Source organism: Pinus tabuliformis, chromosome 4_1 (genome assembly GCF_031772625.1).
Source record: "Pinus tabuliformis cultivar Carrire ecotype Pingquan chromosome 4_1, CPIR1, whole genome shotgun sequence".
Lineage (NCBI taxonomy): Eukaryota > Viridiplantae > Streptophyta > Pinopsida > Pinales > Pinaceae > Pinus > Pinus tabuliformis.
Window position 1 is genome coordinate 533,329,268 of NC_142303.1, and position 22,799 is coordinate 533,352,066.

A 22,799-nucleotide genomic window follows, 5' to 3' on the forward strand; every position below is an offset into this window, starting at 1 on the left:
TGTGAACTTGATGGTCGATGTGTTGAATGCATTCAATAAACTTAGTGGCTTATCAGCTTTGGACTAAACACGGGCAAATTTCTCCTGTGTAGTTGCAAAAGGCAATGCAACATCAATGTGACATAATGGTTGAAACCCCAGGCACAATTGAAAGGGATTGTGGCAAGTCCAGAAATGGAGAGCTCTGTTATAACTGTGTTTCACATAGGGAAGAATCTCATCCCATGTTCATAGATGCTTAGAGTTGTATATGGAAGTATGTGCACAATAATCCTATTGACAACCTCTCTTTGGCCATCAGTCTAGGGGTGAAATGCAATTGACTTGGTGACATTGGTGTCCAACAATGTCCAGAGGATCAATGAGAATGTGCTTAGAAAATTTCTATCCCAATATAATATAATGTTCTATGGGATCCAAAAATTCACCCACCTTCACTCAAAGAAAAATTTGGCAGTGGCTTCTGTTGTGATATTATTCTTGCATGCAGCCAATATAGCCATCTTAGAAAATCTATCAATGCCCACAAATACATAGCCATTTTCATGCTTGGTAGAAGGAATTCCAAATATATAGTCCATGGAGATAGATTCCCAAGGCCAACCAGGACTAGGAAGTGTATATAGGCCTTGCTTCTTAGTGGTTAGTTTGGTGGTCATAGGAAGTGTGGGATCCGATATATTTTCCAACATCCTATTGAATATTTTTCTAATAGAAATACTTCTACGATATTGCAATTGTCTTCTCTACACAAAAATGTCATGCGAACTGACTACAGTGTGCCTCCAAAATCATATTGGAATGTTTGCTTAAAGGAACACAAAGGTGTCCCGGGTTTCACAACAGTGCATCCTGGGGGTGGAAGTGCAGAACTAGCTTGCCATCCATCAACATCTAGTATGTGATGATCAATTCTTGATCATTTTTTTAAAGTTGGAGCTATCTAGAAGTCTTGTGCCCACAAGAATTGAGAATAGTGGTAAGTGCCACAACCGGTAGTGACATAGGAAATTTACAACATTATTGGTGTTTCCCTTCTTGTATGTGATGGTGAATTCTTGATCATTTTTGTAAAGTTGGAGCTATCCAGAAGTCTCGTGCCCACAAGAATCGATAATAGTGGTCAGTGCTACAGGTGGCAACGTAGGAAATTTAAAACATTATTGGTGTTTCCCTTCTTGTATGTAATGTTTAGATGAAATTTTTGTGGATATGTGGACTATTTATGATGGCGATGATTTTTCAACTTCCCTTGTGTCTGTATAAACTAAAGAGGCTACTGATCTGTGTGGATGATTGTCTCATTCCCCAGAATGTAATGTTTCCACTACTGATAAGCTTGCATGATGGAATACATCTTGTTATCATAAGTAGAGTATTTATGAATAGTATTAGAGAGCGTCTCATTGTGATAGGCCACTGGATGCCCTTGTTGGGTGAGAACTGCACCAATAGCATAGTTGGCGCCATCTATCTCAATTTCAAATGGTTGTTGTAGATCTAGAAATGTGAGTACTGGTGTAAAGAAAATGTGGTTCTTGAACTCATCAGATGCCTTTTTTGGGACTCAGACCAATTTTTTTTTGTTAGACCTAAGACTTTTGTGATCCATAATGTAGATATCAATATTTCAGATTAATCACATTGTTAGGATTTGGTCGACGTTTCAAACCAACTAATGTGGTTCATCCTCAGGACAAGGTGAGAAATCAATTGATTTGAAGGAATAAATAGCATGGATGCATCATTTCCCAGAGTAAGCCATTGAAAATTAGCCATTGGTTAATTTGTTATTGAGGAAAAATTGTTTAATATCTAGTTGAAAACTAGCTGTTATGTAATAATTAAATATTTTATTTCGATATTATAAATAGATTATTTAATAATATCAAATTTTATAATAATATTATCTAAAAATAATTAATTTTTATAATATAATTTGTTAGGGTTTGACTTATTCAAGATAAATTAGGTTAGAGACTTACTGTTAGGAATAATTCAGATTAAAGCATTTAGATTTCATTACAGTTCAATGTTATTAATTTCTATAGTGAGAATATTATTTGTTAAATTTTTTAATATTTAGTTTGAAACTAACTGTTATGTAATAATTAAATATTTTATTTGGATATTATAAATTGATTATTTAATAATATTAATCTTTATAATCATGTTATCTAAAAATAATTAATTTATATAATTTAATTTGTTAGGGTTTAACTTATTCAAGATAAATTAGGTTAGAGACTTACTCTTAGGAATAATTCAGATTAAAGCATTTAGATTTCATTATAGTTTAATGTTATTAATTTCTATTAACAAGAATATTATTAATATGACCATAATTTGTTAGAGGAAAACTTATCTCCTTTAAATAGGAGGATCGCCGAGATAATTTTAAAGGTTTATAAGATAAATATTAAAAAGTTAGGATTAGTTAGGTCAACCATTTTGTTCAGAAATTTATTTCTCATGTTAAACAAAAGAAGTTGAAGAAAATTAATACAGATAAAAGGGGGATAAAGCCTGAAGACGAAAATGGAGAATTAGAAAAACGAAAAGGAGAAATGAGAGGGAAGGGAGGAAGAGTCATGAGGAGAGAGTTGGAATCCAGCTTTTACTTAATTTCCAGCCATCATCCCTATTAAGGTTTCTAGCATGCCTCTCAATTTTTTTTTTCTTTTTCTCCACCCTTAGTAACTTGACTCAAAGGACAAGTGATATGAAAAAATCTCAATATGAACCCTTGATAAAAATTGGCAAGGCCCAAAAAGCTACGAAGCAATATTAGAGTGGTCGAGGCTGGGCAATCCTGAATGACTTAGATCTTACCCGAAGCCACATACATGGCATTCTCATCAATGATGTAACCTAAATATTGTACTTCATTCATGCCAAAGGTGCATTTCTCCAAGTTGGCATATAGTTTGTGTTCTCGCAGAGTTTGAAGGATGTGTCGAATATGGTGCAAGTTCTCTTCCCAATTCTTACTGAAGATGAGTATGTTGTCCAAATATAAAGCCATGAACGAATTTGTGATGGGACCGCAATATGTCATCCATCAACCTCATAAAAGTTGTAAGGAAATTTATCAACCCAGAAGGCATGACCAACCACTCAAAAATACCCTCCTTAGATTTCAAGGAAATATTCATGTTGATGGGTACTAGAAATATCTCAATCAAGGGGATCTTCCTAATTTGAATTCCCAATTAGACCTCACACAATTTGGAATAGGAAACCCATTTGGAGTATTGTCCTAGCTACAATGTATCCTTGTAGATTTTCCTTTGCTACAAAGGTCAGCACAAGAGAGTAATACACAGGTATTTTTAGATAAGGAAGTGAGTATGCCTTGTGAAATGTTCGGCCGTGGAAAGTATCAAGGCCCTTCTATTGAAAAGGGAGAGAAAAGTGGGCCCTTTAAAGACTAGTAATAATACTAATCTAGAAAAATCAAATGAGCATATACATATGAATGAATCATTGATCAACCAACGAAATAGTTCATAAGGAAGCAACGATTGTTAAAGTAAATACAACACAACTTCAACATGATAAGTACCAAAGCTACCAAAATAGTTCAATTTCCTTAGTACATATGAAAATAACATACTTCACAAACATTCAAAGAATAGTATTACAATATTCATGACATATGCATGAAAGCATGCTAGCTCAATGAGCTTTTGAATTAAGTAAAAGTTCCAAGATACATCAAGATAGTGAACATGACTAACCCCAATTATGGGGCATTAGAGTAGTCACCCACTCCTCCAAAATATCTATCTTCCTCTCCAATGCTTGGTAGGAGGATCCAAGGTGAAAATTCCACTGCATGAGTGATGAGGGTGCATATATAACAAATTATGTGACCATTCACCTCCCTTGTGACTCTTAGACTACCCTCATGACTGTTTGAGTTCTCCATGACTCTTTGACTGCTTCATGACGTTTCACATTCTATTGATGACTCTTGGATTTCCACTTTACATTACATTTCTATAATATTGAATTTACATAATCCACAAGATGATGTGGCACATGATCATGACATTACATGACATGGAACTAATGACATGGACTTCAAGATGACATGGACATGTCAAGCCCCTCTTTGTTGTTTCTTTCTTTTTGTCTTCAATAAGTGATGTATACAATACTTCATATTTATGAGAGATATCATTTGTTCTTCATATCCACCCTCCAAAGGGTTGTGAATGAGATGGAGTATTCATGCAGTCTTGATATTTTTTCTTCAGTTGTAATCTAGTGTTCCTTCTTCTTCTCACTTGATTATCATATTATCTCTTTAGCTTTTGTTAGCACCAAAATAGGACCCTGATAGGCTGCTAATCAGACTACCTTACTGTAAATATTTCAAACCAATCTTTAAGCTGAGGCTTAGCCTCCTCAGCCTAAGAGGGCTCTCTCAAGGGTTAATGATATAAGTTATAGATAGATATAGATGGCTAACTCTATCTTGGTTTTGTGTGTTTGTAGGTTGAAAAGATGAAGGCTTGCTACCATTGGGCTATGGAGTCAACAAGTCAATAAATTCATTGGCAAGGTTTCTTGACATGAAAGCTGAGGCAAATGAGATTTTCAAACAAAGATAATTCACACAAGAAAATAGGTCAACACAGTAATTCCATTACTAAAGGAAGTCATAGCATAGGGTTATGAATTCTGAGTAATAGTAATGAAACTTACTACTAGTAGTTCAAAGATAGTTTACTAACAAAATGTAGAGGACACAATCATCTCATTTCTAAAGGAAGTCAGAGCACATGGTTGTGAATTCTGAGTAATATCAATGAGATCTATTGCTAAACACAACAATTCCATTACTAAAGGAAGTCAAAGCATAGGGTTATGAATTCTGAGTAATGGTAATGAAACTTACTGCTAATAGTTCAAATATTGTTTACTCACAAACTACAGAAAGACACAGTCATCTCATTACTAAAAGAAGTCAGAGCACATGGTTGTTAATTCTAAGTAATAACAATGAGATCTACTACAAATGATTCAAAGTAACATATAAATCAAGACAACATTAACCCCATCAGAACTCAGATCTATTCAGGAAAACCTCTCTGCATTACTGATTATAGTTCATAACATAAAGCAGCAGCTAGGCCAAAAAGTCTTCAACCCCTTGCTAATTCAACCTCTTGCTTCATATATAGCATTTACAACATATATTCCCTCATCCCTCATCAAGAGAATTCGAATTTTCCATGAGTGACACCTATTCTAACCATAAAACAAACATTTAAATGCATTTGACAGCTAACTAACAGTGCTAGAGTCCTAATACAATTAGGAGTACAACTCCTTGTTATGACTAAACCACCTTAACTAAACATTGAATGCATTCTTTGACAGCTGCAACCTCATGAGGTCGAATTTGATGAAGCCTCCCACGTTGTCACCTTACTGCTGATGATAAACCCTAGAAATTAGGGAACATGTTTCTCTGTTTTTAGGTTTAGGATCCTTGAAAATTAGCACGTGGGACAGAGCCTTTATTTTCTCATCCATGACATATTTTATGAAACTGAAAGAGGTTTTTGTATTCCATGCTGTATAGAACAAAAACCTCTCTTGGTTTTTAAAAACACTTCTCCAGCTATCCAAAATAGTTGGTGAAGAGAAACCTCCTTCAGAATTCCAAAATACCTTTTCCTGTGACTAGAAATGGATCTTGAAAAAGACTGCTAAAACCAGAAGACAAAGCTTGGCTTTCAGCAGTTTCGTAGCACAAGTTTAACCATAAATTTCTCCCTCCTCATAACGAATTTTAAGAAACTGAAATAGGTTTTTGTATTTTAGTATGTTAGGAAGAAAAGTCTCTTTCAGTTTTCAAAATTGAGTTCTCAGCTGCTCAGGAACCCTTTTGGAAGTTGACTAGTAAAAGCAGAAAATAGAGTCTTTTATGTTGAAATAGGCTTTTTTAGTGGTTTTGTAGTGCGCTACGAAAACTCCTAGTTCAGTGATTTCATAGTGCAAAATAGGATTTTTACACTGTTTGCACTACAAAAACATGGATTCGTAGCTAATTTCAAAATTTCTTCAAAATGATGTGAGATATGACTTCTAAACACATGGTGAGGCTTCTAGGACATGAAATGAGGCTGTCAAACTTTATTTGGCAAAGAGAATGACACTATTGAGATGAGATGACTCAAAACCTATTATAAGACTATGACTAGAAACAAGGCAAACTTTCCAAAGTTTAGAAACAAAAATTTTAGGGTGATAACAGTGGCTCCACTAGGGATAGTGTGCCCTTGTGGTACACTAAGAACCTGTAGCTCCAATGCTGTTATCCATCCTCTAGAATAAAACTCTGAACTTCTACCCAATCTGCTCCTCAAGCCTTTAATGATTTCTGTAAGAAGAATTCAAATTGCACCTACTAAAATAGATGCTCAATCAACCTACCCTGAGCTTATTTGCACATTCCTACCTACCCTATCAATCGCAATCTCAACTTGTAGCTCAAGGAACATGAAACTTCCAATGAAGCCAGTCATCGATCTGATCTGACACTTGAATCTCTTTACTGCACTTGAAGCAAAAATAAACCAGATACTGAAATAACCAAGGCAGCATGAGGTGTAACTATTCTTCAAGATGAAAATATAACTGGAAGCCTAAACAGTAAAATCTTTTCCATGTAGTCAGCTATAGGGTCAAAAAACACATGGTGAGTTTGATGTTTCTTGTGATATTCTGCAGCTTTGGACAACTCACCAACACTTTGATCATCTTCATAAGGCTTTAGCTGTGTGCTCTCAAAGTGCTCCTCAAATTGATTTTCAAAAATAATGTGTTCTTCCTCAATCTCAAAAGAGAAAGGAAGAAACACCCTCTCTTTGTATTCTGCCATAGAAAGCTTTTGAAAAGTATGATCATGATCATGAAGACTATATGATTGAATTTGACCTTGTAAACCTTCAATGCCTTTCTCAATGTTCTTAGCAACTTCATCCAAAAATTTCATCTTATCTTCTGCCTTACACTCAAATGATTTTAGATAAGAAGACGAGGAAAAAGAAATTTTGTTATCTATTTCTTCATTAATATGATCATCATTCCATTGTTTGAAACCTTGAATTGAAGGAGAGTTTGCCACCAAATCTGTTCTGTCTATCCATTCCTCCAAAAACATAAGCCAAAAGTCTGCAAATGACTTAATAGATTTGGCAGGAAAGCTTTCAATCCACTGTTTACATTTTCCTTGAAATGAATCATAGAACAACATAATGCAAACATCCTCATGCTTGACTCTAAGAAGCTCGGTAAAATCACAGAAATCTGATATATGCTTCAAAGTTAAACTCAAATCTTCTCCATTGAATTTTGGACCATTCCTTAGAAAATATTTATCCTTGGGAAAATGATTTGGGAAACCATGAATTCCTAAAAAATTTATGCATGCATATCTTGAAATAAGAATGGTAGCATCTGAGTTCTTCATAACTCCAGTGGAATCACCATGAATCTATGAATTTCGAATTCTTCAACAATGGAGTTGCCAAGGTAGTTTTGTAGCCTCGAAAGATTTCTGAGTTACCGCTACCTTCAGAAGTTCAGCTTCTTGATTTTGGGAATGATTAATCTTCAGACTCGTGGCAGATGCACCAAAACGTTAGCACCAAAATAAGACCCTGATAGGCTGCTGATAAGACTACCTTAGTGTAACTATTTCAAACCAATCCTTTAGCTGAGGCTTAGCCTCCTCAGCCTGAGAGGGCTCTCTCAAGGGTTAATGATATAAGTTATAGATAGATATAGATGGCTAACTCTATCTTGGTTTTGTGTGTTTGTAGGTTGAAAAGATGAAGGCTTGCTACCATTGGGCTATGGAGTCAACAAGTCAATAAATACAGTGGCAAGGTTTCTTGACATGAAAGCCAAGGAAAATGGGATTTTCAAACAAAGATAATTCACACAAGAAAATAGGTCAACACATTAATTCCAATAGTAAAGGAAGTTAGAGCATAGGGTTATGAATTCTGAGTAATAGTAATGAAACTTACTGCTAGTAGTTCAAAGATAGTTTACTAACAAAATGTAGAAGACACAGTCATCTCATTTCTAAAGGAAGTTAGAGCACATGGTTGTGAATTCTGAGTAATAGCAACGAGATCTACTGCTAAACACAACAGTTCCATTACTAAAGGAAGTCAGAGCATAGGGTTATGAATTCTGAGTAATGGTAATGAAACTTACTACTAGTAGTTCAAAGATTGTTTTCTCACAAACTGCAGAAAGACACAATCATCTCATTTCTAAAAGAAGTCAGAGCACATGGTTGTTAATTCTAAGTAATATAAATGAGCTCTACTACAAATGATTCAAAGTAACATATAAATCAAGACAACATTAACCCCATGAGAACTCAGATCTGTTCAAGAAAACCTCTTTGCATTACTGATTGTAGTTCATAACATAAAGCAGTAGCTAGGCCAAAAAGTCATCAACCCCTTGCTAATTCAACCTCTTGCTTCATATATAGCATTTACAACATATATTCCCTCATCCCTCATCAGGAGAATTCGAATTTTCCATGAGTGACACCTATTCTAACCATAAAACAAACCTTTAAATGCATTTGTCAGCTAACTAACAGTCCTAGAGTCTTAATACAATTAGGAGTACAACTCCTTGTTATGACTAAACCACCTTAGCTAAACATTGAATGCATTCTTTGACAGCTGCAACCTCATGAGGTCGAATTTGATGAAGCCTCCCACGTTTTCACCTTACTGCTGATGATAAACCCTAGAAATTAGGGAACATGTTTCTCTGTTTTTAGGTTTAGGATCCTTGAAAATTATCACGTGGGACAGAGCCTTTATTTTCTCATCCATGAAATATTTTACAAAAATGAAGGAGTTTTTGTATTCCATGCTGTCTAGAACAAAACCCTCTCTTGGTTTTTAAAAACACTTCTCCAGCAGTCCAAAATCTGTCCTTGAAAAGCACGTGTAAAATAGGAAAAATTTGTTCTCTGAAATTAGGGTTTTAAAGAAAGCTTAGTATCTCCCAACTGATAAGACTTATGAAGAAAGTGAGATGGTTTATTGTATCTGGAGAGTTGAGGAAGAGAAACCTCCTTTATAATTCCAAAATACCTTTTCCTGTGACCAGAAATGAATCTTGAAAAAGACTGCTAAAACCAGAAGACAAAGCTTGATTTTCAGTAGTTTCGTAGCACAAGTTTAACCATAAATTTATCCCACCTCATAACGAATTTGAAGAAACTGAAATATTTTTTTGTAGTTCAATATGTTAGGAAGAAAAGCCTCTTTTAGTTTTCAAAATTGAGTTCTCAGCTGCTCAGGAACCCTTCTGGATGTTGACTAGCAAAAGCAGAAAACAGAGTCTTTTATGTTGAAACATGCTTTTTCAGTGGTTTCGTAGCGTGCTACGAAAACTCATAGTTAAGTGATTTTGTAGCACAAAATATGCTTTCTATACTATCTGTGCTATGAAAATGTGGATTCGTAGCTAATTTCAAAATTTCTTCAAAATGATGTGAGATATGACTTCTAAACACATGGTGAGTCTTCTAGGACATGAAATGAGGCTGTCAAACTTTATTTGGAAAAGAGAATGACACTATTGAGATGAGATGACTCAAAACCTATTATAAGACTATGACCAGAAACAAGGCAAACTTTCCAAAGTTTAGAAACAAAAATTTTAGGGTGATAACAACTTCATCAGTGTCCTCTAGCATGTTATCATTCTCCTTTCCTTCCATTATAATCCTATCATGATAAGATAAATTACTTGCAACTAAAAACCATTCATGACAAGATGACATAATTATGAAAACACCTAATCTAGCATGTTTCATGAAGTCACTTGTTAGGGTTAGAATTGGTGACTAGTTGAGTTACTGACTCAGGGATTGTGTTGTTCCAAAGGCCAAGGTCTAGGATTCAGGCTTGAGATTGCAAAATGCATAGTTCAGGATGTCCAAGGTCAAAGGGTTTCATAGTTGAGGGACTCAAGAGCTCAGGTTGGAGGCTTGAGTCTTGAGACTGCACAATGTGCAGATTTGGAGGCCTAGGAAGAGGGACTTCTCAGTTGAGGGACTTAAGGGCTCAAGTTAGAGGCTTGAGGCTTGAGACTATGTGATTTGAAGTTCTAAAGGTTTGGGCTAAGTGACTACATAGTTGAGGAACCTAAGAGGTCAGGATTAAGGCTTTAAGTTCCTCAATGCATAGTTTAGATAGGAGAAGAGGCTGGGAGATTATGCAGTTGAGGGGTTAAACACCTCAAGCTTAAGGCTTGAGGCTTGAAGTTTCCCAATGTGTAGTTCGAGAGGGAGACGGACAAAGTGATTGTGCAATTTCGTAGTTCAAGAGCTCAAGGGTAAGGCTTAATGCTTGAGACTACACATCGCGCAGTGAAGGCTGGTTGGAGGAAAGAATTGCGTAGATATAGAGCTCAAGGACTGGGATTGGGCACTGAGCCTACATAGTGCGCAGTTCCAAGAGGTAAGGTTAGGGATTGAGGGTTGAGACTATGAAATGCATAGTTCAGGAAGGCTAAGTGAGGTCAAGTTGCCTGGAAGTAGAATTTACAAATAAGGCTAAGTGTGGGATTAGTGCAGCTAAGGTGAACATAGAAAAATGTAGATCATGATCACACACTCAAAACAGTTGAAAATACAAAATTGATCACTTAGAAGAAAATATAACATGATTCCCTCAATGCAATGGTGATACAACATACCTCTCTAAGTGTGACACAAAAGATACACTTTGCAACGAGAGTGATGACACTTGTGCAGTAGTACATAAATCTTTGCAAATGAGTGTAAAACATGTCTACATGACTAAAAGGACTCATCAATACCAAAGTTACCCTTTGAAATAAGCCATAAATCAAATTTACATGATAAGCGACACTTCCCATGCCAAACAACGACACTTGTGATACAAAAATAAAAGTGTGAACGACACTTGCAATATATGAACAACAGTGAAAGAGACACATGCTAGAGCAAGGATAACATGGAAACAACACTCGTTAAAGTGAAATCAAGAGAAAGTGACTGTCATAAATGTTAAAAAGACACGTGCGATAGTAAAAGTGCATAAAAAGCGACAATTGGAGAAACTCCTCGAAATAGAAATACGATTGCAAAAAAGGTGAGAGATTGTCAACTGAAAGTCGGAATTGACTGTTGACATATGTTGAACATTCCATATGCACTATCTTGATGGACTGTGTTGAACCTGTTCAAGCTTGCGTAAAAAATGCATTCATGAACTTGTTGCGGATTGAGCATGTGTGAGTAGGTGACTTTGACACTTAGAATTCAATAAGGGAGCCGGAAGACTTAACCAGGCATCAATTGGCCAAGAAGTGACTATGAAACAACCGATCACAAGATCCACAGTAAGTTCAAAAATTCAAGTGTAGGAATTATTTTTTAGGGTGTTTGTCAAAACGAAAACACTTAGCGACACAAAGGTAGAAATCCAACTTATTTGCCTTGGTAAAGTCTTTGTGTAGGTTCTAGTTCTTAAGGAAGTATTGATTCATTGTTCAGTTTACCACAACTTTACCACTTATGCACAAAGATAGTCCCCTTCATTCTTCCTCGATTAAGCAAAAACATAAAACGAACAATATCACAATATTTCAAGATAAGGAAAGGGTAATGTAGCATGCTATTTTTAGATATTCATAGTATAGTCTTCATATCTAGTGTTTCTTTGCTGCTAGCAGGCTTGGAGAGTACCTCGATATAGTCACTTTAGGAGCACAAGCATTTCTCTGATGTTAGTGAGCCTCGTAAGTACCCCGATGGATTTTCTTTCTCCACCTCCTTGCGTAGGAAGCATTTCTCTTCTTTCACCATTTATTTAGTTATTTTATATAGAACTATGCATTGGAACTTATTTATTTCATGGGCAGAAGAGGAATCTAGACTTATTGATAGGAGAAGAGGTTGTCCCTTTAGAGAAGTAAGTGTAAGACCTCTGATATTGATTTACTCATTTAGATTTTCCCCTTGTCCTTCTCTACTCAATTAGATCAGCATGGATAACATTGAAACATAAAGAACTGAGTATAGGTATGAGGTTTCCAAAATAGACACAGATATCATGGTTCAACGCAGATATTTCCTCACACAAGGATCATATTTTGTGTTAGAACATAATTTACCAGAGGGATAACCAAGATGTATAAGAAGGACTGAAAATTAGTGAAATGTTGTAGTGTCACAAATCCATTTTCTACTTTTCTACATTATCTTTCTAGCTAAAGGGACATCCTTCATGCAAAGTCTTATTAAACAAAACACAAAAGGAGATACAAGACATAAAATGGAAACAAAACTAGAAAGGATAAAATAATGGAGGCTAAAATGAAAACAAGATGCAAGACAAAATAAGAAAACGCAAGAAAGAGTATAGAAAGAGGGTACAAGATGAGTGTGCAAGGGAATACTAATATGCAGCTAGGCCTACTCCTAAGCTAACCAACTAAAAGGTCAGGATCATGTATAATGAAATTTCCAATGTAGCCATTGTAGCTACTCCCGATCTACATACATAGAGATATGAGCAATTAAAGAAGATATAAAATAGTGTGCAATGCAAAAGAGAAGAGCTTGAATAACTTGCACAACAAATCAAAGGTCTTTCCTATCATCAGAAAGATGTTTCAGAAAAACCAACTCTAGCCATTTTAGAGTCTTACCTTTTTAAAGAAATCCAAAATCAAACAAACCTCAAAGACATATTTTGATGTATTTTCATCTGCATTGTCTTGCTTGGCAGGCATGAGAAAATAACAAAACTTATTATTAAAAAAGGGTCTTGCTAAGTGAGATGCTTGAACGAAATCATAAATTGGATTGTGAAATTCAAAACAATCCTCTTGAAAACCCCAAAATCCTTGAAAAGATGTTTTTTCAATTAGAAGCATAGGGCCAGGATGAGAATCTTGTGAGGGAAAATGGATTTGATCATATTTAGCCAACATGTCAAGACAGTGAGTATCTGACATAACCATTAGTGAATGTTGAAATGCCTCAACTGCTTGGCTAGTATATAGATATTGATATGATAAAACATAAATATCAAAGGATGGAAAAAAACTATAATCAGATGTTCTGATGGGAAAATGGTAAGTTAAATGACAGTCATCAGAGACAAAATCATGATCAGATGGGCTGATTAAAGCATCAAATTCCTAGTTTGTAATTAACAAGGATAAATCAATTTTAATAGTTTTGTGAATGCTATGAACAATAGAACCAACTTCCTCACATGCCGAATGTGAAAAATCATCTTCCCATAATTGGTGACAAATTGTACAAGCATCATAATCATCAAAATAATTGAAGAGGAATGCTAGTATAGAAAATATATGAAACCAGTCAGGGTGTAATGTATGAAAAATAGGAACTTGATTCAACAAATAACTCAAGCACTTGCTAACACTCAAGAGGATTTCTAGTGTCATCAAGACATCCACAAGAGAGACTAGGAGTTGATTATCCATGATAGAATTCAACAAATATGAACTCTTCGGCCAAAGGTAATGTTCAAATTGATCAGTTTCATGATTTCTTGCATTCAAGAAAGTTCTACACTCCAAACCTAAATTCAACAGAAGATATTTGTATGAGGATGAATTCACTACAAAAATATAATCAGAAACCTGGTCTCAAGAAATAGGAAAATAGTAATGAGAAATCCTGATATCCATCAAGAATGAGTTTGCACCTAGCGAAACCCATATGAATGAAAGCATTCTAAAAGAAAATCCAGATCTGACATAGTTTAGGAATTTCACTATGATTACGAGAACCTGACATAACCATCAATGAGATTTTAAGTGCCTCGACTTCCTAACAAGTTCCATGACTTTGAAAATATAGATAACATTTTTTTGTAAATTGAGTCAGATTGCGAACTACAAGTGGACAACTGTTATCAGTTAAGTCAACAAGATGATCACTATCTAGATGGAAACTATCTACATCATTGGTTTAATTAGATTCTTCAACTTCAACAAACATATTACTCAAGTCGTAATATTATTTTGGTCGCAAGTCCAAGAATGTATGCATCAAAAAAATCTCATGATCACACTGATTCAAAAAGTTCCCCCCACACAAAGAAAGAGATGATAAAGAATGAAATGGATGCTCTATAATTTCATTGTTTTCTTCCTCATCATGGATAATATCACTATCCTATGTGATTTCAATGTTCATCTCATCAGATAACAAACTTGAAGAACATGAATAATTTCCATCACAAGTTGAAGCATTACAAACAATAGAGCACAAAGGATAGGGAGGTGGAAAGGAAAAAATATTCATAAGAAAATCTTCTTTGACCGAAACAGATTTGAGATCTAAATATTTCAAAACATAATCTTCTCAATAAAATTGAAAGATTAGATGGCACACTTGGGAATTCATCATGAAATATATCAAGAGATTCATCCTCATTAGAATTATTGTTTCCCAAACTTCAAATTGATTAGGAGAATTGATTACATTTTATTTACGACCAAGATTACTAGACTCATTATCAACCAAGAGTGAGGCAATACCATCTTCACACGGAGGGCTCTAAAAAAGAAAAGAAACATCGAAAGAATATTCACCTTCCTACCCCTCTACCTACAAAATGTGATTACTTTGCACTTGTTTAATGCTCGATTTTGAAGATATTAATTAGTCAGATTGATGGACAAGGGGTCATGAGAAAGAGATGTTAGAGGATGACAAGTATCCAAATCAGATTCAAGGTTTAAATTATGACTAAAAATATCATCTTGAGGAATGGATAAATTAGTCTTCACCATAGGCTTCATGAACCATTCTATGATTTCCTCCATCGGATCTAAATTATCAAAAGCGGAAGGAGGATGAGAAGATGGATTAGGAATTTTATTTGCAGATATCCCAACTTTACTGTAATCGCAAGGAGGCACCGTATTAGAACTGAAAAAGGAGGAGGACAAGGAAGAAAAGGAATAGTAAGTTCCTCCTCTGAAATTAGGGGTGCATCATGAGTTACAAGAGTTGGGTAAGAAGAAACATTAGTTGGTTTGGGTTCATTATGAAAAGAGATATGAACCAAATGCTCAAATGTTTTTTAAAACAAATCCCAATATAGGACTTTTTCAAGAAATTCATAACAGATGCGAAGGAATCAATTAGTGAAATACGTAATTGATTCATTAGGATTCATTATTAGTTGATTGATCCTTTTATAAACATCTTGGTAATCATACCTATCAAATGCTAAATCAAACTCCTTGATGAGGTGCTCAAGAGAATGAATGGAAGTAGGGGGAAAGTGTTGCAACATTGGCTAACATAACCTTCAAGGGTGATGTAGAAAATAATACAAGCCACGTCATCACAATAAATTTCATAGTATTTAGAGAACTTAAAAAAAAAGAGATGCATGCTCGGTAATGGATGTATCACCCTCACCATCAAACTTTAATTGAGACAAGTCATGCAGAGACTCATCAGGGATTGAAAGTTCACTAGGGGATAGGTTAGAATAACACCTCAGGATTATGATTTGAGAATGATCCATTTCAAATAAGAGGTTCAAAACAGACTCAACATGCAGAACTTGTCATCTGGCCCTCCTTCTAATGCCATTTTGTTGACGGGTGCTAGAAATTCGTCAACCAAGGGGTCTCCTCGACATGAACTCCCAATTAGACCTCACACTACATGGAATAGGAGCCCTATCGAGAGTATCGACCTAGATGCCATGCATCCTTGTAGATTTTACTTCGCTACAAATTTTAGCACAAAAGAGTCAAACACAGGTATTTTCCACTCAGTGAGTATGCCTTGTGTAATGTTTGGCTGTGGAAAGTATCAAAGGTCATTCTACTGAAAGGGGAAAGAAAAGTGGGTCCTTTAGAAACAAGTAATAATACTAATCTAGAAAAGGCATGTGAACATATACATATAAATGAATCTTTGATCAACCAACGAAATAGTTCACAAGGAAGAAACGACTTTTAAAGGAAATACAACACATCTTCAATAAGATAAGTACCAAAGTCACTGAAATAGTTCAATTTCCTTAATACAGATGAAAACAACATAGATAAGAAACATTCAAAGAATAGTATTACAATATTCATGACATATACATGAAATCATGCTAGCTCAACGAGCTTTTGAATTAAGTAAAAGTTCCAAGATACATCAAGGCAATGAACACCACTAGCCCCAATAGTGGAGCATTAGAGAAGTCACTCACTCCTCTAAAACAACTATCTTCCTCTCTAATTCCTAATAGGAGGAGCCAAGGTGAAAATTCCATTGCTTGGGCTATGAGGGTGTATATATAACAAATTGGGTGCCATTCACCTCCCTTGTGACTCTTGGACTACCCTCATGACTATTTGACTTCTCCATGAATCTTTGATTCCTTCATGTATTTTCACATTCTATGGATGACCCTTGGAATTCCACTTTACATTACATGTCTCTAATATTAAATTTACATAATCCACAAGATTATGTGGCACATGATGACTCATGATATGCCATGAAATGACACTGATGGCATGGACTTCAAGATGACATGCCCATGTCAAGCCACTCTTTGTTATTTCTTTCTTTCTATCTTCAATAAGAGCTGTGTCTGTTGGGCGTGGGATCCCATAAGGGTAGTTTTGGGGCTAAAAACCCATATTTTGGTCAAACTTTGTAATCCAATTGTAAAGACTCCACATTTTGTGGTCACAGAGCACGTAGGTGTTAAAGAGTTATAGGGTTGTTTGCCCTTATTTTGAAAATGTAATGTCATCTGTAGAAGATCTACCCATGGTCCGTGGACCATGGGATTGTATAAATAGAGCTAAGTTCTAAGTAGAAAAAAGAATTAATCAATGTAGCAATGAAGATATGATGTATGAGAGATAGCTATGAAGTAGAAATCTAAGTCTTGGGTCATAGCATAGGTAGAGGCTCTGCAGCTAAGTGCGCAGAGGCCTAGAAGTTTGCAACTGAGTGCGCGGACCCCTGCAGCTGAGTGCGTAGGGCGGGTCGAGTTTGTAATTGTTCGGAATTATCAATAAAGAGAAGTATTCTACAAATTCTGCGTCTTTATTTCCTGTTTATGCATTTGTTTATGTTGGGTATGAATTTCACTTATAATGCTTATATGATGCGCGAATCTATGTAATTGTGTTGGTTAAGTGAATGTAAGTAAGAACATCTATTTACGTGAAGCTAACGAAGATCTGTTAATAAGATAAGTAAGACACTTAGCTTGGTTTAGGAAATATCATAGTTCATTGCCCTAGCAGTGCGAAAGCTGATTGTACCCTTTCGCGAAGGTACTGAAGGGTGGAACAGAGGGTTAAGCAACCTGCACGATGGCGGGTCTAGCTGGAATAAACCAACATCACAACCATCTGAAGGGTGTGGAAACTTGGTTCCAACATCCCCCCATACTGCTTCAAGTGAGACTTTAGTCCATGCTCGACGGGAAGATACCAAAAGGGCTAGTAGTGTAGGGATTTGTTTGGCTAACTAATGTTGAACCTGGGTCAGGCCCCCTCAAGCCAACAAATGGTTCCATTGACAGGACTGGAATCTGCATAAGGGATGTGTGATGTCGTATCACTGGAATCCAACTAAGAAAGAAATTGAAGGCTGGTTGGACAGAAAGATTCATGAGTTTGCGGTGCAAAAAAATAGAAACTCGCCACTGTCAAAAGAACAGTGGTTGGACCGATACCTGTATACGGAGATCCACAAAATATTTTTCACCTCCTTTCCTACTAAGCTATACAAGTGGATCGCGAAGCTAGAAAATAGCCAAGGAAGGTGGAAACTTGACGGTCCTATTGTGTGGACCCCAGAGCTAGTACGAAGGTTGGAAGCATTAGAGGATAAGATCATGTGCGCTGTCGATCATTGGCTCGATCGCATCATAGGAGGATTTGTTACTGAATTCGCGGTCGACACCTTAGTCAGCTATAGCGAGGCAGAGCGACACTTTTTCAAAGGACCGTGAGGTAAGTACGTAAAATCTTTGAATACTTGGATTAAAATGTTGTTGTGCGAAAAACAGCTTATGTAGCTAGCTTGATGTTTGGGACTACACGAAGCGGAAAAAGTTACATAAACGAAGGGAATAAAGGTCCAGAGTATAGCCCCTTGATTTCACCTCCACGAAGGGATGAAGAAGGGATAGCGAAGGTCTCTTCATGAAGTGTTATTCAGTTGATAAGATAAGAATTCCCACCAATACCACCGAAGACCACACCACCTCCAACTTCACTGCCACCGCCTCCAACCTCGCTCGTACCACCTCCACCTCCACCGTGATTCAGTATGGTGAATATAGTGAAGTTGCCTTTGTTCAAAGGCTTGGGAAATGAGCACTCAGACCAATTTTAGTTCATTGTAAGGGCTGTATGGGAAGCTGAAGGTTTTAGAGATGATCACATAAAGAAGGTGACACTGGTTAATGCTTTGCAAGATTGCATGCTAACTTGGTATATTAACTACTCCAACGGTAACCCAAATGCTAGAGTAGCGGACATTTAGGCAGCACTAAACAGGGAATTTAGCAAGCCTAAATCTGAGGTGCATTCAATTGTGCGCTTCGAAGAGATCATGATGCGACCAGGCGAGACACCATGGGAATTGGATCAAACATTGAAGTGTCAAATCCGTGAAGCCAATATGAATTTGACAGATGGACAACATCGCGAGTGGTTTGTGGCTTCACTACTACCCCACTTAAGGAGTGCATTGTTGTAGCAGAATATAACAACTCAAGCAGAGGCCTTGGATGTTGCCATGAGGCTACACGAGACTCCGATCCAAGATCCTAATCTAGGAGTTCAGCAGATCCATGTGCAGCTACAGAATCTATGCCTTGAGATGCAAAGTTTGAAGCAGGACAGGATGGTTCAACCAGAGGTACACGAGGAGGTATGGTACTTGAAATGCAAGAATCAGGGTCATGACAAAGACCATTGCCTGGTCTTTGCAAATTACCTTGCAGGAGGATGATTGATTCCTTTAAGGCCGGAAGCTCAAGCATGACCTAGCGTAGCACCTGCTATGGTGTGCTATCTGTCAGGTAGTTGGAAAACATGCCATGTATAACGGTCACTTACTGCAGAAGTATGTGCAAGCACCTCAACAGTTGTTCTACAACTTTTGTAGATCAATAGGACATGATGAGTGTACTTGCAAGAGCTATGAATTGATGATGGATAGAACTCCCACCTATATGGTTCAGGCAAAAATGCAACCCCTTGACCAGAATGCAGGGATGGGGCGGACAAGATTTTAGGGGTGCAGATGAGGTCGAGCCAAAGGAGGACTTGGTAGAGGTTGAGGACAGTTGATTTGCTACAATTACAAAGGGCTAGGATACTATGCTCGTGATTGCACTAATCCAATGCACCCATCGTGGAAGTATTGCACACGGTTTGATCATGAAACGAAATATTTTCCTACGCTGATAGCTAGGATACATGACAAAGGGGTGCTACCGCCTCCCCCGACTTAGAACCTACAAATGATGACATCTAAGCCATGCGAGGAAGATCTCAATGTAAATATAGTGCTCCAAAGTGGAATCACGACAAGCAATGACAATGGGAAATAGCCAGAAGACAATACATGGGTTCGCAAAACCTTGACAAAAGAGGTTGAGTTTGACCTGGAGCACACTCATGAAGCATTCATGGAAGCTACGAAGAGCTTCACTGAGGCCTCCACTTCAGGAAGCAAGGATAAACTAGAGTCATAGATGGACCCCTCTATGCTCACAACATTCTTGGAAACCTGTATGAAGTTACTGCACGACAGTAAGGCTGTGAAAGGGTTACAGGAACTCATCAATAGATGTGTTGGGACCGTGCCAGGTGAACCGCATGTAGTCTGAAAGATTGGCAAGCATAAGACAAGGATGGGGCGTGAAATGAGACTCACTGCACATATCAGAGAATAAGAAATGGATCAAGTCATTCTAGATTTAGGATCAGATGCGAATTTTCTATCGAAACAAACATGGGAGCGAATGGGGAGACCTGCACTGCAATGGTCCCCAATTCAGCTGAGGATGGTGAATCAACAGAAAATCATACCCATGGGGTGGCTGCAGGGAGTGACCGTGGATATTGAGGGAGCGAGCGCGCTAGCAAATTTTGAAGTAATAGAGATAGTAGATGACATCAATCCCTACCCTGCACTCTTGGGAATCGACTAAGTTACTGATATGAATGAGGTAATGAATCTGAAGAAGCGAAAGATGATCTTTGAGAAGAAATCACTACGTGTAATAATACCCCTGGATCCTGCTGAAGGATCGTGCTATACGGAACCAGTCACGATTATGAGAGTGATGATGATCTAGACTACATCTACAAGCTAATGGTGTGAGACCAAGACTAGGTGAATCCCATCGTGGATGGGTAGATTACATGGAAGCGCGAGAGTTCCTACACTTCAGATTCCGATGAAGAAATAGAATGCTCGCAGAATCAGTTACTTGAAGTAACTACACTGATTTGCAACATGATGACCCGGTCGCTGCATTGTGTGTCGTCAGAGGAAAGAAATCTACCTATTTATGATGGTCTAAATGAGGTAGATACCTTTTTGGATGCATTTGAAAGGGAGGTGCCAGAAAAGAAACGCTTCCAGGCCTTGGACTGGGCACTGCGCGCTACACCTGCAAGATGGTGGGGTACGCAAAAGGGGAGTTTCGATGATTGGAACGAATGTAGAAGGATGATGCGAGCACGACTCGGGAAGCCTAAGATGTGAATGACAAACAAGTACAATAGGCAAAATGATCCGCGCATGCATCTAGCCAAATGGACGTAGGCCTATGGAGAAAAGCCACAACCTGAGTGGGTTCACCTATTTTGTCATACCCTGGATGTTATCCCAATGAATTGGTATATAGAAATAGAGCTCCACCATGAGACAGGTGAAAGGGATATCCTACGTGAAGTATTCATGATGACATTCAGTTTTGAGGATAGGTTTGAAGGTATTGATGAAGCGCTACAAGAGGTGAAAGTAGCCATCTTTAGGATACCAAAGGATCCTTTAGACTTAACGTAGCCTTAATGGGGTACTCAGCTGAGTCGCACACTGGAATGTTATAATGTAACTGCTGAAGAGGAGGACGAGGATCTATGGAAGACTAACTGATCCGAATCAAATCCATATACGACTGCCAAAGAATCCTGACTGTATCGGGACGAAACAAATCCTTGAAGAATCCAAAACAGCAATTAGAAACACCCTGAACTAGTGGCCACGGCAGCCACTGCGGAACGATGAGGACCTCGGTCAAAGCACGCTAACCGAGACCCATGGAGATTGCACAGGAGGTCGATGTAGCCCCTAGGAGCCCCGGAATGGGAAAAGGAGCTAATTTTCGATGCACGATTAGCGCTAGGCACTAGGCAAACAGGGCTAAAATGGTAGAGCCTTGAGCACTCGGTCATGTTGGGAGCCAGAGGACCGTGGGCGGAGAAACGTAAAGCGCCATCGTACGAAGGTGGGACCCACAACCTGGAAACTGGTGGTTTTCTTGTCTTTGAGTTTTCTGCGAGTTGCAACATTGTCTGTATTGTCTTCCGGATACATCGCATTAGATTTTCTTCTGATCGACGTTTCGAACCAACAATGATGGTTCATCTTCAGGATCTAAGATAGATATTATTTGAAAGACTGTTCTCAATTTTTCTTTATATATATATGAGATGCTTGGCCGATAGATATTAGAATTTATTTATTTATTTATTTATTATTATTATTATTATTATTATTATTATTATTATTATTATTATTATTATTATTTTAATCTCACTATTATGGTTATATAAATTTTCTTTTAGGGTTATTTTTATTAATTTATTTTATTTATTTGAGTTTAAATTGTTGTATTTCTTTTAAATTGTTATAGCTGTCATATTAGTTTAAATTGTTATTATTTAATTATTTTTATTTTAATTACTCTTTAATTATTTACTTATTTATTAATTATTTTTATTGTATTTATTTTAATTAATTAATTATTAATTTTAATCGTCATAAATGTTAATTGTTATAATTATTCTATTAGTTTTACCTAAATATTGATTTTAATTGTTATAATTAGTTTTAATTGTTATAATTTAATTATTTTTATTTTAATAACTTTTAATTATTTATTTATTTATTTATTTTAAATTATTTATATAGTATTTATTTTAATTATTTAATTATTCATGTTAAGTGTTATGTTTACTAATTTAAAATGTTATAGTTGTCATATTAGTTTTAAATTGTTATTATTTAACTATTTTTATTTTAATTACTTTTTAATTATTTAATTATTTTTTTAATTATTTTTATTGTATTTATTTCCATTAATTAATTATTAATTTTAAGTGTTATAATTATTAATTTTAATTGTCTTAAATATTAATTGTTATAATTATTCTATTAGTTTTACCTAAATATTGATTTTAATTGTTATAATTAGTTTTAATTGTTATAATTTAATTATTTTTATTTTAATTACTTTTAATTATTTAATTATTTTTTTAATTATTTATATAGTATTTATTTTAATTATCTAATTATTAATGTTAAGTGTTATATTTATTAATTTTAATTGTCATTGATATTAATTGTCATAATTGTTATATTAGTTTTACCTAATTATTGATTTTAATTGTTATAATTATATTAAATCCATATTTATTTATGATTATGTTCATTTGTTTTATAA